Raw genomic sequence first — 17,321 nt, forward strand, 5'->3', positions numbered from 1 at the left:
ACTGTGGGTTTTCATTATTAACATATATAACTGTGGGTTTTCATTATTAACATACAGAACTGTGGGTTTTCATTATTAACATACAGAACTGTGGGTTTTCATTATTAACATACAGAACTGTGGGTTTTCATTATTAACATACAGAACTGTGGGTTTTCATTATTAACATACAGAACTGTGGGTTTTCATTATTAACATACAGAACTGTGGGTTTTCATTATTAACATACGCAGAACTGTGGGTTTTCATTATTAACATACAGAACTGTGGGTTTTCATTATTAACATACAGAACTGTGGGTTTTCATTATTAACATACAGAACTGTGGGTTTTCATTATTAACATACAGAACTGTGGGTTTTCATTATTAACATACAGAACTGTGGGTTTCATTATTAACATACAGAACTGTGGGTTTTCATTATTAACATTGCATTCAGAACTGTGGGTTTTCATTATTAACATACAGAACTGTGGGTTTTCATTATTAACATACAGAACTGTGGGTTTTCATTGTTAACACACAGAACTGTGGGTTTTCATTGTTAACACACAGAACTGTGGGTTTTCATTATTAACATACAGAACTGTGGGTTTTCATTATTAACATACAGAACTGTGGGTTTTCATTATTAACATACAGAACTGTGGGTTTTCATTATTAACATACAGAACTGTGGGTTTTCATTATTAACATACAGAACTGTGGGTTTTCATTATTAACATACAGAACTGTGGGTTTTCATTATTAACATACAGAACTGTGGGTTTTCATTATTAACATACAGAACTGGGTTTTCATTGTTAACATACAGAACTGTGGGTTTTCATTATTAACATACAGAACTGTGGGTTTTCATTAACATACAGAACTGTGGGTTTTCATTATTAACATATACAGAACTGTGGGTTTTCATTATTAACATATTTCAGGTTTCAGAACTGTGGGTTTTCATTATTAACATACAGAACTGTGGGTTTTCATTATTAACATACAGAACTGTGGGAACTTTTCATTATTAACATACAGAACTGTGGGTTTTCATTATTAACATACAGAACTGTGGGTTTTCATTATTAACATACAGAACTGTGGGTTTTCATTATTAACATACAGAACTGTGGGTTTTCATTATTAACATACAGAACTGTGGGTTTTCATTATTAACATACAGAACTGTGGGTTTTCATTATTATTAACACTACAGAACTGTGGGTTTTCATTATTAACATACAGAACTGTGGGTTTTCATTATTAACATACAGAACTGTGGGTTTTCATTATTAACATACAGAACTGTGGGTTTTCATTATTAACATACAGAACTGTGGGTTTTCATTATTAACATACAGAACTGTGGGTTTTCATTATTAACATACAGAACTGTGGGTTTTCATTATTAACATACAGAACTGTGGGTTTTCATTATTAACATACAGAACTGTGGGTTTTCATTATTAACATACAGAACTGTGGGTTTTCATTATTAACATACAGAACTGTGGGTTTTCATTATTAACATACAGAACTGTGGGTTTTCATTATTAACATACAGAACTGTGGGTTTTCATTATTAACATACAGAACTGTGGGTTTTCATTATTAACATATGTGGGTTTTCATTATTAACATACAGAACTGTGGGTTTTCATTATTAACATACAGAACTGTGGGTTTTCATTATTAACATACAGAACTGTGGGTTTTCATTATTAACATACAGAACTGTGGGTTTTCATTATTAACATACAGAACTGTGGGTTTTCATTATTAACATACAGAACTGTGGGTTTTCATTATTAACATACAGAACTGTGGGTTTTCATTATTAACATACAGAACTGTGGGTTTTCATTATTAACATATACAGAACTGTGGGTTTTCATTATTAACATACAGAACTGTGGGTTTTCATTATTAACATACAGAACTGTGGGTTTTCATTATTAACATACAGAACTGTGGGTTTTCATTATTAACATACAGAACTGTGGGTTTTCATTATTAACATACAGAACTGTGGGTTTTCATTATTAACATACAGAACTGTGGGTTTTCATTATTAACATACAGAACTGTGGGTTTTCATTATTAACATACAGAACTGTGGGTTTTCATTATTAACATACAGAACTGTGGGTTTTCATTATTAACATACAGAACTGTGGGTTTTCATTATTAACATACAGAACTGTGGGTTTTCATTATTAACATACAGAACTGTGGGTTTTCATTATTAACATACAGAACTGTGGGTTTTCATTATTAACATACAGAACTGTGGGTTTTCATTATTAACATACAGAACTGTGGGTTTTCATTATTAACATACAGAACTGTGGGTTTTCATTATTAACATACAGAACTGTGGGTTTTCATTATTAACATACAGAACTGTGGGTTTTCATTATTAACATACAGAACTGTGGGTTTTCATTATTAACATACAGAACTGTGGGTTTTCATTATTAACATACAGAACTGTGGGTTTTCATTATTAACATACAGAACTGTGGGTTTTCATTATTAACATACAGAACTGTGGGTTTTCATTATTAACATACAGAACTGTGGGTTTTCATTATTAACATACAGAACTGTGGGTTTTCATTATTAACATACAGAACTGTGGGTTTTCATTATTAACATACAGAACTGTGGGTTTTCATTATTAACATACAGAACTGTGGGTTTTCATTATTAACATACAGAACTGTGGGTTTTCATTATTAACATACAGAACTGTGGGTTTTCATTATTAACATACAGAACTGTGGGTTTTCATTATTAACATACAGAACTGTGGGTTTTCATTATTAACATACAGAACTGTGGGTTTTCATTATTAACATACAGAACTGTGGGTTTTCATTATTAACATACAGAACTGTGGGTTTTCATTATTAACATACAGAACTGTGGGTTTTCATTATTAACATACAGAACTGTGGGTTTTCATTATTAACATACAGAACTGTGGGTTTTCATTATTAACATACAGAACTGTGGGTTTTCATTATTAACATACAGAACTGTGGGTTTTCATTATTAACATGCAGAACTGTGGGTTTTCATTATTAACATACAGAACTGTGGGTTTTCATTATTAACATACAGAACTGTGGGTTTTCATTATTAACATACAGAACTGTGGGTTTTCATTATTAACATACAGAACTGTGGGTTTTCATTATTAACATACAGAACTGTGGGTTTTCATTATTAACATACAGAACTGTGGGTTTTCATTATTAACATACAGAACTGTGGGTTTTCATTATTAACATACAGAACTGTGGGTTTTCATTATTAACATACAGAACTGTGGGTTTTCATTATTAACATACAGAACTGTGGGTTTTCATTATTAACATACAGAACTGTGGGTTTTCATTATTAACATACAGAACTGTGGGTTTTCATTATTAACATACAGAACTGTGGGTTTTCATTATTAACATACAGAACTGTGGGTTTTCATTATTAACATACAGAACTGTGGGTTTTCATTATTAACATACAGAACTGTGGGTTTTCATTATTAACATACAGAACTGTGGGTTTCATTATTAACATACAGAACTGTGGGTTTTCATTATTAACATACAGAACTGTGGGTTTTCATTATTAACATACAGAACTGTGGGTTTCATTATTAACATACAGAACTGTGGGTTTTCATTATTAACATACAGAACTGTGGGTTTTCATTATTAACATACAGAACTGTGGGTTTTCATTATTAACATACAGAACTGTGGGTTTTCATTATTAACATACAGAACTGTGGGTTTTCATTATTAACATACAGAACTGTGGGTTTTCATTATTAACATACAGAACTGTGGGTTTTCATTATTAACATACAGAACTGTGGGTTTTCATTATTAACATACAGAACTGTGGGTTTTCATTATTAACATACAGAACTGTGGGTTTTCATTATTAACATACAGAACTGTGGGTTTTCATTATTAACATACAGAACTGTGGGTTTTCATTATTAACATACAGAACTGTGGGTTTTCATTATTAACATACAGAACTGTGGGTTTTCATTATTAACATACAGAACTGTGGGTTTTCATTATTAACATACAGAACTGTGGGTTTTCATTATTAACATACAGAACTGTGGGTTTTCATTATTAACATACAGAACTGTGGGTTTTCATTATTAACATACAGAACTGTGGGTTTTCATTATTAACATACAGAACTGTGGGTTTTCATTATTAACATACAGAACTGTGGGTTTTCATTATTAACATACAGAACTGTGGGTTTTCATTATTAACATACAGAACTGTGGGTTTTCATTATTAACATACAGAACTGTGGGTTTTCATTATTAACATACAGAACTGTGGGTTTTCATTATTAACATACAGAACTGTGGGTTTTCATTATTAACATACAGAACTGTGGGTTTTCATTATTAACATACAGAACTGTGGGTTTTCATTATTAACATACAGAACTGTGGGTTTTCATTATTAACATACAGAACTGTGGGTTTTCATTATTAACATACAGAACTGTGGGTTTTCATTATTAACATACAGAACTGTGGGTTTTCATTATTAACATACAGAACTGTGGGTTTTCATTATTAACATACAGAACTGTGGGTTTTCATTATTAACATACAGAACTGTGGGTTTTCATTATTAACATACAGAACTGTGGGTTTTCATTATTAACATACAGAACTGTGGGTTTTCATTATTAACATACAGAACTGTGGGTTTTCATTATTAACATACAGAACTGTGGGTTTTCATTATTAACATACAGAACTGTGGGTTTTCATTATTAACATACAGAACTGTGGGTTTTCATTATTAACATACAGAACTGTGGGTTTTCATTATTAACATACAGAACTGTGGGTTTTCATTATTAACATACAGAACTGTGGGTTTTCATTATTAACATACAGAACTGTGGGTTTTCATTATTAACATACAGAACTGTGGGTTTTCATTATTAACATACAGAACTGTGGGTTTTCATTATTAACATACAGAACTGTGGGTTTTCATTATTAACATACAGAACTGTGGGTTTTCATTATTAACATACAGAACTGTGGGTTTTCATTATTAACATACAGAACTGTGGGTTTTCATTATTAACATACAGAACTGTGGGTTTTCATTATTAACATACAGAACTGTGGGTTTTCATTATTAACATGCAGAACTGTGGGTTTTCATTATTAACATACAGAACTGTGGGTTTTCATTATTAACATACAGAACTGTGGGTTTTCATTATTAACATACAGAACTGTGGGTTTTCATTATTAACATACAGAACTGTGGGTTTTCATTATTAACATACAGAACTGTGGGTTTTCATTATTAACATACAGAACTGTGGGTTTTCATTATTAACATACAGAACTGTGGGTTTTCATTATTAACATACAGAACTGTGGGTTTTCATTATTAACATACAGAACTGTGGGTTTTCATTATTAACATACAGAACTGTGGGTTTTCATTATTAACATACAGAACTGTGGGTTTTCATTATTAACATACAGAACTGTGGGTTTTCATTATTAACATACAGAACTGTGGGTTTTCATTATTAACATACAGAACTGTGGGTTTTCATTATTAACATACAGAACTGTGGGTTTTCATTATTAACATACAGAACTGTGGGTTTTCATTATTAACATACAGAACTGTGGGTTTTCATTATTAACATACAGAACTGTGGGTTTTCATTATTATACATGTGGGTTTTCATTATTAACATACAGAACTGTGGGTTTTCATTATTAACATACAGAACTGTGGGTTTTCATTATTAACATACAGAACTGTGGGTTTTCATTATTAACATACAGAACTGTGGGTTTTCATTATTAACATACAGAACTGTGGGTTTTCATTATTAACATACAGAACTGTGGGTTTTCATTATTAACATACAGAACTGTGGGTTTTCATTATTAACATACAGAACTGTGGGTTTTCATTATTAACATACAGAACTGTGGGTTTTCATTATTAACATACAGAACTGTGGGTTTTCATTATTAACATACAGAACTGTGGGTTTTCATTATTAACATACAGAACTGTGGGTTTTCATTATTAACATACAGAACTGTGGGTTTTCATTATTAACATACAGAACTGTGGGTTTTCATTATTAACATACAGAACTGTGGGTTTTCATTATTAACATACAGAACTGTGGGTTTTCATTATTAACATACAGAACTGTGGGTTTTCATTATTAACATGCAGAACTGTGGGTTTTCATTATTAACATATGCAGAACTGTGGGTTTTCATTATTAACATATACAGAACTGTGGGTTTTCATTATTAACATACAGAACTGTGGGTTTTCATTATTAACATACAGAACTGTGGGTTTTCATTATTAACATACAGAACTGTGGGTTTTCATTATTAACATACAGAACTGTGGGTTTTCATTATTAACATACAGAACTGTGGGTTTTCATTATTAACATACAGAACTGTGGGTTTTCATTATTAACATACAGAACTGTGGGTTTTCATTATTAACATGCAGAACTGTGGGTTTTCATTATTAACATACAGAACTGTGGGTTTTCATTATTAACATACAGAACTGTGGGTTTTCATTATTAACATACAGAACTGTGGGTTTTCATTATTAACATACAGAACTGTGGGTTTTCATTATTAACATACAGAACTGTGGGTTTTCATTATTAACATACAGAACTGTGGGTTTTCATTATTAACATACAGAACTGTGGGTTTTCATTATTAACATACAGAACTGTGGGTTTTCATTATTAACATACAGAACTGTGGGTTTTCATTATTAACATACAGAACTGTGGGTTTTCATTATTAACATACAGAACTGTGGGTTTTCATTATTAACATACAGAACTGTGGGTTTTCATTATTAACATACAGAACTGTGGGTTTTCATTATTAACATACAGAACTGTGGGTTTTCATTATTAACATACAGAACTGTGGGTTTTCATTATTAACATACAGAACTGTGGGTTTTCATTATTAACATACAGAACTGTGGGTTTTCATTATTAACATACAGAACTGTGGGTTTTCATTATTAACATACAGAACTGTGGGTTTTCATTATTAACATACAGAACTGTGGGTTTTCATTATTAACATACAGAACTGTGGGTTTTCATTATTAACATACAGAACTGTGGGTTTTCATTATTAACATACAGAACTGTGGGTTTTCATTATTAACATACAGAACTGTGGGTTTTCATTATTAACATACAGAACTGTGGGTTTTCATTATTAACATACAGAACTGTGGGTTTTCATTATTAACATACAGAACTGTGGGTTTTCATTATTAACATACAGAACTGTGGGTTTTCATTATTAACATACAGAACTGTGGGTTTTCATTATTAACATACAGAACTGTGGGTTTTCATTATTAACATACAGAACTGTGGGTTTTCATTATTAACATACAGAACTGTGGGTTTTCATTATTAACATACAGAACTGTGGGTTTTCATTATTAACATACAGAACTGTGGGTTTTCATTATTAACATACAGAACTGTGGGTTTTCATTATTAACATACAGAACTGTGGGTTTTCATTATTAACATACAGAACTGTGGGTTTTCATTATTAACATGCAGAACTGTGGGTTTTCATTATTAACATGCAGAACTGTGGGTTTTCATTATTAACATGCAGAACTGTGGGTTTTCATTATTAACATACAGAACTGTGGGTTTTCATTATTAACATTGTGGGTTTTCATTATTAACATACAGAACTGTGGGTTTTCATTATTAACATACAGAACTGTGGGTTTTCATTATTAACATACAGAACTGTGGGTTTTCATTATTAACATACAGAACTGTGGGTTTTCATTATTAACATACAGAACTGTGGGTTTTCATTATTAACATACAGAACTGTGGGTTTTCATTATTAACATACAGAACTGTGGGTTTTCATTATTAACATACAGAACTGTGGGTTTTCATTATTAACATACAGAACTGTGGGTTTTCATTATTAACATACAGAACTGTGGGTTTTCATTATTAACATACAGAACTGTGGGTTTTCATTATTAACATACAGAACTGTGGGTTTTCATTATTAACATACAGAACTGTGGGTTTTCATTATTAACATACAGAACTGTGGGTTTTCATTATTAACATACAGAACTGTGGGTTTTCATTATTAACATACAGAACTGTGGGTTTTCATTATTAACATACAGAACTGTGGGTTTTCATTATTAACATACAGAACTGTGGGTTTTCATTATTAACATACAGAACTGTGGGTTTTCATTATTAACATACAGAACTGTGGGTTTTCATTATTAACATACAGAACTGTGGGTTTTCATTATTAACATACAGAACTGTGGGTTTTCATTATTAACATACAGAACTGTGGGTTTTCATTATTAACATACAGAACTGTGGGTTTTCATTATTAACATACAGAACTGTGGGTTTTCATTATTAACATACAGAACTGTGGGTTTTCATTATTAACATACAGAACTGTGGGTTTTCATTATTAACATACAGAACTGTGGGTTTTCATTATTAACATACAGAACTGTGGGTTTTCATTATTAACATACAGAACTGTGGGTTTTCATTATTAACATACAGAACTGTGGGTTTTCATTATTAACATACAGAACTGTGGGTTTTCATTAACATACAGAACTGTGGGTTTTCATTATTAACATACAGAACTGTGGGTTTTCATTATTAACATACAGAACTGTGGGTTTTCATTATTAACATACAGAACTGTGGGTTTTCATTATTAACATACAGAACTGTGGGTTTTCATTATTAACATACAGAACTGTGGGTTTTCATTATTAACATACAGAACTGTGGGTTTTCATTATTAACATATACAGAACTGTGGGTTTTCATTATTAACATACAGAACTGTGGGTTTTCATTATTAACATACAGAACTGTGGGTTTTCATTATTAACATACAGAACTGTGGGTTTTCATTATTAACATGCAGAACTGTGGGTTTTCATTATTAACATACAGAACTGTGGGTTTTCATTATTAACATACAGAACTGTGGGTTTTCATTATTAACATGCAGAACTGTGGGTTTTCATTATTAACATACAGAACTGTGGGTTTTCATTATTAACATACAGAACTGTGGGTTTTCATTATTAACATGCAGAACTGTGGGTTTTCATTATTAACATACAGAACTGTGGGTTTTCATTATTAACATACTGAACTGTGGGTTTTCATTATTAACATACAGAACTGTGGGTTTTCATTATTAACATACAGAACTGTGGGTTTTCATTATTAACATACAGAACTGTGGGTTTTCATTATTAACATGCAGAACTGTGGGTTTTCATTATTAACATACAGAACTGTGGGTTTTCATTATTAACATACAGAACTGTGGGTTTTCATTATTAACATACAGAACTGTGGGTTTTCATTATTAACATACAGAACTGTGGGTTTTCATTATTAACATACAGAACTGTGGGTTTTCATTATTAACATACAGAACTGTGGGTTTTCATTATTAACATACAGAACTGTGGGTTTTCATTATTAACATACAGAACTGTGGGTTTTCATTATTAACATACAGAACTGTGGGTTTTCATTATTAACATACAGAACTGTGGGTTTTCATTATTAACATACAGAACTGTGGGTTTTCATTATTAACATACAGAACTGTGGGTTTTCATTATTAACATACAGAACTGTGGGTTTTCATTATTAACATACAGAACTGTGGGTTTTCATTATTAACATACAGAACTGTGGGTTTTCATTATTAACATACAGAACTGTGGGTTTTCATTATTAACATACAGAACTGTGGGTTTTCATTATTAACATACAGAACTGTGGGTTTTCATTATTAACATACAGAACTGTGGGTTTTCATTATTAACATACAGAACTGTGGGTTTTCATTATTAACATACAGAACTGTGGGTTTTCATTATTAACATACAGAACTGTGGGTTTTCATTATTAACATACAGAACTGTGGGTTTTCATTGTTAACATACAGAACTGTGGGTTTTCATTGTTAACATACAGAACTGTGGGTTTTCATTATTAACATACAGAACTGTGGGTTTTCATTATTAACATACAGAACTGTGGGTTTTCATTATTAACATACAGAACTGTGGGTTTTCATTATTAACATACAGAACTGTGGGTTTTCATTATTAACATACAGAACTGTGGGTTTTCATTATTAACATACAGAACTGTGGGTTTTCATTATTAACATACAGAACTGTGGGTTTTCATTATTAACATACAGAACTGTGGGTTTTCATTATTAACATACAGAACTGTGGGTTTTCATTATTAACATACAGAACTGTGGGTTTTCATTATTAACATACAGAACTGTGGGTTTTCATTATTAACATACAGAACTGTGGGTTTTCATTATTAACATACAGAACTGTGGGTTTTCATTATTAACATACAGAACTGTGGGTTTTCATTATTAACATACAGAACTGTGGGTTTTCATTATTAACATACAGAACTGTGGGTTTTCATTATTAACATAATGCTGAACTGTGGGTTTTCATTATTAACATGCTGAACTGTGGGTTTTCATTATTAACATACAGAACTGTGGGGTTTCATTATTAACATACAGAACTGTGGGTTTTCATTATTAACATACAGAACTGTGGGTTTTCATTATTAACATACAGAACTGTGGGTTTTCATTATTAACATACAGAACTGTGGGTTTTCATTATTAACATACAGAACTGTGGGTTTTCATTATTAACATACAGAACTGTGGGTTTTCATTATTAACATACAGAACTGTGGGTTTTCATTATTAACATACAGAACTGTGGGTTTTCATTATTAACATACAGAACTGTGGGTTTTCATTATTAACATACAGAACTGTGGGTTTTCATTATTAACATGCAGAACTGTGGGTTTTCATTATTAACATACAGAACTGTGGGTTTTCATTATTAACATACAGAACTGTGGGTTTTCATTATTAACATACAGAACTGTGGGTTTTCATTATTAACATACAGAACTGTGGGTTTTCATTATTAACATACAGAACTGTGGGTTTTCATTATTAACATGCAGAACTGTGGGTTTTCATTATTAACATGCAGAACTGTGGGTTTTCATTATTAACATATTATATACAGAACTGTGGGTTTTCATTATTAACATGCAGAACTGTGGGTTTTCATTATTAACATACAGAACTGTGGGTTTTCATTATTAACATACAGAACTGTGGGTTTTCATTATTAACATACAGAACTGTGGGTTTTCATTATTAACATGCAGAACTGTGGGTTTTCATTATTAACATACAGAACTGTGGGTTTTCATTATTAACATGAACTGTGGGTTTTCATTATTAACATACAGAACTGTGGGTTTTCATTATTAACATACAGAACTGTGGGTTTTCATTATTAACATGCAGAACTGTGGGTTTTCATTATTAACATATGTACAGAACTGTGGGTTTTCATTATTAACATACAGAACTGTGGGTTTTCATTATTAACATACAGAACTGTGGGTTTTCATTATTAACATACAGAACTGTGGGTTTTCATTATTAACATACAGAACTGTGGGTTTTCATTATTAACATACAGAACTGTGGGTTTTCATTATTAACATACAGAACTGTGGGTTTTCATTATTAACATATATAACTGTGGGTTTTCATTATTAACATACAGAACTGTGGGTTTTCATTATTAACATACAGAACTGTGGGTTTTCATTATTAACATACAGAACTGTGGGTTTTCATTATTAACATACAGAACTGTGGGTTTTCATTATTAACATACAGAACTGTGGGTTTTCATTATTAACATACAGAACTGTGGGTTTTCATTATTAACATACAGAACTGTGGGTTTTCATTATTAACATACAGAACTGTGGGTTTTCATTATTAACATACAGAACTGTGGGTTTTCATTATTAACATACAGAACTGTGGGTTTTCATTATTAACATACAGAACTGTGGGTTTTCATTATTAACATACAGAACTGTGGGTTTTCATTATTAACATACAGAACTGTGGGTTTTCATTATTAACATACAGAACTGTGGGTTTTCATTATTAACATACAGAACTGTGGGTTTTCATTATTAACATACAGAACTGTGGGTTTTCATTATTAACATACAGAACTGTGGGTTTTCATTATTAACATACAGAACTGTGGGTTTTCATTATTAACATACAGAACTGTGGGTTTTCATTATTAACATACAGAACTGTGGGTTTTCATTATTAACATACAGAACTGTGGGTTTTCATTATTAACATCAGAACTGTGGGTTTTCATTATTAACATACAGAACTGTGGGTTTTCATTATTAACATACAGAACTGTGGGTTTTCATTATTAACATACAGAACTGTGGGTTTTCATTATTAACATACAGAACTGTGGGTTTTCATTATTAACATGCAGAACTGTGGGTTTTCATTATTAACATACAGAACTGTGGGTTTTCATTATTAACATACAGAACTGTGGGTTTTCATTATTAACATATACTGAACTGTGGGTTTTCATTATTAACATATATACTGAACTGTGGGTTTTCATTATTAACATGCAGAACTGTGGGTTTTCATTATTAACATACAGAACTGTGGGTTTTCATTATTAACATACAGAACTGTGGGTTTTCATTATTAACATATAGAAACTGTGGGTTTTCATTATTAACATACAGAACTGTGGGTTTTCATTATTAACATACAGAACTGTGGGTTTTCATTATTAACATACAGAACTGTGGGTTTTCATTATTAACATATGCAGAACTGTGGGTTTTCATTATTAACATATGCAGAACTGTGGGTTTTCATTATTAACATACAGAACTGTGGGTTTTCATTATTAACATACAGAACTGTGGGTTTTCATTATTAACATACAGAACTGTGGGTTTTCATTATTAACATACAGAACTGTGGGTTTTCATTATTAACATACAGAACTGTGGGTTTTCATTATTAACATATACAGAACTGTGGGTTTTCATTATTAACATACAGAACTGTGGGTTTTCATTATTAACATACAGAACTGTGGGTTTTCATTATTAACATGCAGAACTGTGGGTTTTCATTATTAACATACAGAACTGTGGGTTTTCATTATTAACATACAGAACTGTGGGTTTTCATTATTAACATGCAGAACTGTGGGTTTTCATTATTAACATGCAGAACTGTGGGTTTTCATTATTAACATACAGAACTGTGGGTTTTCATTATTAACATACAGAACTGTGGGTTTTCATTATTAACATACAGAACTGTGGGTTTTCATTATTAACATACAGAACTGTGGGTTTTCATTATTAACATACAGAACTGTGGGTTTTCATTATTAACATACAGAACTGTGGGTTTTCATTATTAACATACAGAACTGTGGGTTTTCATTATTAACATACAGAACTGTGGGTTTTCATTATTAACATGTATAACTGTCGGTTTTCATTATTAACATACAGAACTGTCGGTTTTCATTATTAACATACAGAACTGTCGGTTTTCATTATTAACATACAGAACTGTGGGTTTTCATTATTAACATACAGAACTGTGGGTTTTCATTATTAACATACAGAACTGTGGGTTTTCATTATTAACATACAGAACTGTGGGTTTTCATTATTAACATACAGAACTGTGGGTTTTCATTATTAACATACAGAACTGTGGGTTTTCATTATTAACACACAGAACTGTGGGTTTTCATTATTAACACACAGAACTGTGGGTTTTCATTATTAACACAGAACTGTGGGTTTTCATTATTAACATACAGAACTGTGGGTTTTCATTATTAACATACAGAACTGTGGGTTTTCATTGTTAACATACAGAACTGTGGGTTTTCATTATTAACATACAGAACTGTGGGTTTTCATTATTAACATACAGAACTGTGGGTTTTCATTATTAACATACAGAACTGTGGGTTTTCATTATTAACATACAGAACTGTGGGTTTTCATTGTTAACATACAGAACTGTGGGTTTTCATTATTAACATACAGAACTGTGGGTTTTCATTATTAACATACAGAACTGTGGGTTTTCATTATTAACATACAGAACTGTGGGTTTTCATTATTAACATACAGAACTGTGGGTTTTCATTATTAACATACAGAACTGTGGGTTTTCATTATTAACATACAGAACTGTGGGTTTTCATTATTAACATACAGAACTGTGGGTTTTCATTATTAACATACAGAACTGTGGGTTTTCATTATTAACATACAGAACTGTGGGTTTTCATTATTAACATACAGAGAACTGTGGGTTTTCATTATTAACATACAGAACTGTGGGTTTTCATTATTAACATACAGAACTGTGGGTTTTCATTATTAACATACAGAACTGTGGGTTTTCATTATTAACATACAGAACTGTGGGTTTTCATTATTAACATACAGAACTGTGGGTTTTCATTATTAACATACAGAACTGTGGGTTTTCATTATTAACATACAGAACTGTGGGTTTTCATTATTAACATACAGAACTGTGGGTTTTCATTATTAACATGCAGAACTGTGGGTTTTCATTATTAACATACAGAACTGTGGGTTTTCATTATTAACATACAGAACTGTGGGTTTTCATTATTAACATACAGAACTGTGGGTTTTCATTATTAACATCTAGAACTGTGGGTTTTCATTATTAACATACAGAACTGTGGGTTTTCATTATTAACATACAGAACTGTGGGTTTTCATTATTAACATACAGAACTGTGGGTTTTCATTATTAACATACAGAACTGTGGGTTTTCATTATTAACATACAGAACTGTGGGTTTTCATTATTAACATACAGAACTGTGGGTTTTCATTATTAACATAAAGAACTGTGGGTTTTCATTATTAACATGCTGAACTGTGGGTTTTCATTATTAACATGCTGAACTGTGGGTTTTCATTATTAACATGCAGAACTGTGGGTTTTCATTATTAACATGCTGAACTGTGGGTTTTCATTATTAACATGCTGAACTGTGGGTTTTCATTATTAACATGCAGAACTGTGGGTTTTCATTATTAACATACAGAACTGTGGGTTTTCATTATTAACATACAGAACTGTGGGTTTTCATTATTAACATACAGAACTGTGGGTTTTCATTATTAACATACAGAACTGTGGGTTTTCATTATTAACATACAGAACTGTGGGTTTTCATTATTAACATACAGAACTGTGGGTTTTCATTATTAACATGTATAACTGTCGGTTTTCATTATTAACATGTATAACTGTCGGTTTTCATTATTAACATACAGAACTGTCGGTTTTCATTATTAACATACAGAACTGTCGGTTTTCATTATTAACATACAGAACTGTGGGTTTTCATTATTAACATACAGAACTGTGGGTTTTCATTATTAACATACAGAACTGTGGGTTTTCATTATTAACATACAGAACTGTGGGTTTTCATTATTAACATACAGAACTGTGGGTTTTCATTATTAACATACAGAACTGTGGGTTTTCATTATTAACATACAGAACTGTGGGTTTTCATTATTAACATACAGAACTGTGGGTTTTCATTATTAACATACAGAACTGTGGGTTTTCATTATTAACATACAGAACTGTGGGTTTTCATTATTAACATACAGAACTGTGGGTTTTCATTATTAACATACAGAACTGTGGGTTTTCATTATTAACATACAGAACTGTGGGTTTTCATTATTAACATACAGAACTGTGGGTTTTCATTATTAACATACAGAACTGTGGGTTTTCATTATTAACATACAGAACTGTGGGTTTTCATTATTAACATGCTGAACTGTGGGTTTTCATTATTAACATACAGAACTGTGGGTTTTCATTATTAACATACAGAACTGTGGGTTTTCATTATTAACATACAGAACTGTGGGTTTTCATTATTAACATACAGAACTGTGGGTTTTCATTATTAACATACAGAACTGTGGGTTTTCATTATTAACATACAGAACTGTGGGTTTTCATTATTAACATGCAGAACTGTGGGTTTTCATTATTAACATGCAGAACTGTGGGTTTTCATTATTAACATGCAGAACTGTGGGTTTTCATTATTAACATACAGAACTGTGGGTTTTCATTATTAACATGCAGAACTGTGGGTTTTCATTATTAACATACAGAACTGTGGGTTTTCATTATTAACATACAGAACTGTGGGTTTTCATTATTAACATAATGCTGAACTGTGGGTTTTCATTATTAACATACAGAACTGTGGGTTTTCATTATTAACATACAGAACTGTGGGTTTTCATTATTAACATACAGAACTGTGGGTTTTCATTATTAACATACAGAACTGTGGGTTTTCATTATTAACATACAGAACTGTGGGTTTTCATTATTAACATACAGAACTGTGGGTTTTCATTATTAACATACAGAACTGTGGGTTTTCATTATTAACATACTGAACTGTGGGTTTTCATTATTAACATGCTGAACTGTGGGTTTTCATTATTAACATGCTGAACTGTGGGTTTTCATTATTAACATGCTGAGTTTTCATTATTAACATGCTGAACTGTGGGTTTTCATTATTAACATGCTGAACTGTGGGTTTTCATTATTAACATGCTGAACTGTGGGTTTTCATTATTAACATGCTGAACTGTGGGTTTTCATTATTAACATGCAGAACTGTGGGTTTTCATTATTAACATAATGCTGAACCATGGAGGTTTTTATTAACATATATAACTGTGGGTTTTCATTATTAACATAATGCTAAACTGTGGGTTTTCATTATTAACATGCTGAACTGTGGGTTTTCATTATTAACATGCTGAACTGTGGGTTTTCATTATTAACATACAGAACTGTGGGTTTTCATTATTAACATGCTGAACTGTGGGTTTTCATTATTAACATGCTGAACTGTGGGTTTTCATTATTAACATGCTGAAACATGGAGGTTTTTATTAGCATATAGAATTATGGGTTTTCTTTATTAACATCCTGAACCATGGAGGTTTTTATTAACATATAGAATTATGGGTTTTCTTTATTAACATCCTGAACCACGGAGGTCTTTATTAACATATAGAACTGTGGGTGTTCATTGTTAACATACAGAACTATGGGTTTTCTTTATTAACATGCTGAAACATGGAGGTCTTTATTAACGTATAGAACTATGGGTTTTCT

The sequence above is a fragment of the Tachypleus tridentatus genome, unplaced genomic scaffold (assembly GCF_004210375.1).
Source record: "Tachypleus tridentatus isolate NWPU-2018 unplaced genomic scaffold, ASM421037v1 Hic_cluster_2, whole genome shotgun sequence".
Classification (NCBI taxonomy): Eukaryota; Metazoa; Arthropoda; class Merostomata; order Xiphosura; family Limulidae; genus Tachypleus; species Tachypleus tridentatus.